This window comes from Trachypithecus francoisi, unplaced genomic scaffold (assembly GCF_009764315.1).
Source record: "Trachypithecus francoisi isolate TF-2019V2 unplaced genomic scaffold, Tfra_2.0 Lachesis_group5, whole genome shotgun sequence".
NCBI classification, from domain to species: Eukaryota; Metazoa; Chordata; class Mammalia; order Primates; family Cercopithecidae; genus Trachypithecus; species Trachypithecus francoisi.
In genome coordinates, this window is record NW_022681470.1 from 103243849 (window position 1) to 103246812 (window position 2964).

Below are 2964 nucleotides of genomic sequence, written 5' to 3' on the forward strand. Positions count from 1 at the left end.
TCAGAAAGAAAAGAACCATTAATGAGCCATAAGAAATCATCTGAGGGTAACAAAACTCACTGGTAATAGCACACAAAAAAGCACACAATATTATAATACTTAACTGTGCTGTGTAAACTACTCTTAAGTAGAAAGAATAAATGATGAACTAATAAAAAATAATAACTATAACTATTTAAGACATAGACAGTACAATAAGATATACATAGGAACAACAAAAAGTTTAAAAGTGGGGGGATGAAGGTAAGCTGTAGAGTTTTTATTAGTTTTCTTTTTGCTTATTTCTTTGGTTATGCAAACAATGTTATCAGCTTAAAATAATAGGTTATAAGACAGTATTTGCAAGTCTCATAGTAACCTCTCATAGTAACCTCAGAACAGAAAACAAACAACAAATACACAAAAAATAAAAAGCAAGAAATTAAATCATATCACCAGAGAAAAATCACCTTTACTAAAAGAAAAATGGAGAGGAGAGGAGAGCAGGAAAAAGAAAAGAAGACCGCAAAACAACCAGTAAGCAAATAACAAAATGGTAGGAGTTAGTTCTTACTTATCAATAATAATGTTGAAGGTAAATAAACTAAACTATTTAATCAGAAGGAACAGAGTGGCTGAATGGATGAAGAAACAAGACCAAATAATCTGTTGCCTACAAGAAACATGCTTCATCTCTAAAGACACACATAGACTGAAAACAAAGGCATGAAAAAAGATATTCCATGACAATGGAAATTTAAAACAAAAGCAGGAGTACCTATACTTATATCAGAAAAAATAGATTTCAACACAAGTACTGTAAGAAGAGACAAAGAAAGTCATTATATAATGATAAAAGGATCAAATCAATGAGAAGATCTAATTATTTTAAATATATATATGTGTGTGTGTATATATATGTGTGTATATATACATACACATATACACACACACACACACACACATTTGCTTTATATATTTGGGTGTGCCAATGTTGGGTGAACTCATCTTATGAGGCCCGTATTACCTTGATACCAAAATCAGACAAAGAAATATTAAAAAAAGAAAACTACAGGTCAATATCTCTGATGACTATTGAAAAAATCCTCAGCCTAAGTGGCCAAGGCAAGATGGGTCAAAGTCAGAGTGTGGTCATGTTCCTGGAGGTGGCAAGAAAGATGACAAGGACAAGGAAAAGAAATATGAACCTCCTGTACCAACTACAGTGGGGAAAAAGAAGAAAACAAAGGAACCGGATGCTGCCAGCAAACTGCCACTGTTGACACCTAACACTCAGTGCCCATTAAAATTATTGAAGTTAAAGAGAATGAAAGACTATCTTCTCATGGAGGGATAATTCATTAGAAATCAGAAACAAATGAAACCATTAGAAGAAAAGCAAGAGGAGGAAAGATCAAAAGTGGATGATCTGACGGGTACCCCAATGTCAGTAGGAACTTTGGAAGGGATCATCAATGACAATCATGCCATCGTGTCTACATCTGTGAGCTCAGAATACTATGTCAGCAACTTTTATTTGTAGACAAGGTTCTGCTGAAATCTGGATGCTAGGTCCTGCTCAACCACAAGTTGCATACTGTGATGGGGTGATGATGGATGACATGGATCCCCTTGTCATGGTGATGAAGGTGGAAAAGTGCCCCCAGGAGATCTATGCTAATACTGGGGTGTTGGACAACCAAATTTAGGAAATTAAGGAATTTGTGGAGCTTCCTCTAACCCGTCCTGAATATGATGAAGAGATGGGTATAAAGCCTCCTAAAGGGGTCATTCTCTATGGTCCACTTGGCACAGGTAAAACCTTGTTAGCCTTAGCAGTTGGAAACCAAACCTCGGCCACTTTCTTGAGAGTGGTTGGCTCTGAACTTATTCAGAAGTACCTAGATGATGCGCCCAAATTTGTATGGAAATTGTTTTGAGTTGCTGAAGAACATGCACTGTCCATCGTGTTTATTGATGCCATTGGGACAAAAAGATATGACTCAAATTCTGGTGGTGAGAGGGAAATTCATCCAGTGAACAATGTTGAAATTGTTGAACCAGTTGGGTGAATTTGATTCTAGGGGAGATGTGAAAGTTATCATGGCCACAAACTGAATAGAAATTTGGATCCAGCACTTATCAGACCAGGCCACATTGACAGAAAGATTGAGTTCCCCCTGACTGATGAAAAGACTAAGAAGCACATCTTTCAGATTCACACAAGGAGGATGATGCTGGCTGATGATGCAACCCTGCACGATTTGATTATGGCTAAAGATGACCTCTCTGGTGCTGACATCAAGGCAATACGTAGAGAAGCTAGTCTGATGGTCTTAAGAGAATGTAGAATGAAAATAACAAATGAAGACTTCAGAAAAATCTAATGAAAATATTCTTTATAAGAAACAGGAAGGCTCCCCGGAGGGGCTGTCTATCTCTAGTGAACCACAGCAGCCATTAGGAACATGGTTGGGAGATTTCCTGACCCCTGAAAGGGATGAGGTTGGGGGAGTTTCCCAGAGGAATCCCTGTTCCTGTTGATTTTTATTAGCAAAACATCCTATGTGTCTTTTGGAGTATGATGTGTAAATGCCCACTGGGTGGCCATCATCTGTTGGTCACTGTGCAGCACTCTGCTTCCCAATAAAGTGTGCTCTTTCACAAACAAACAAACAAAAAAAAAAAAAGAAAAAAGAAAAAAGAAAAATTCCTCAACAAAATATCAGCAAACCAAACTCAACAATACATTAAAAAAATTATTCATCATGACCAAGTGGGATTTCTTCCTGGGATGCAAGATTGGTTCAACATACACAAATCAATTAAGATTATACATCATATCAACAGAATGAAGGACAAAAAAATGATCATTTCAATTGATGCTGAGAAAAGATTTGATAATATTCAACATCCCTTCACGATAACAACCCTGCAAAAACTGGGTACAGAAAAAAATGTACCTCAACATAATAAATGCCATAT

At 36.7% G+C, this 2964-nt stretch overlaps 1 pseudogene; it reads left to right on the forward strand.

Moving 5' to 3' along the window:
* The first annotated feature begins 1135 nt into the window (after nt 1-1135).
* On the forward strand, nt 1136-2523 carry LOC117074149 (annotated as a pseudogene).
* The last annotated feature ends 441 nt before the right edge of the window (nt 2524-2964 follow it).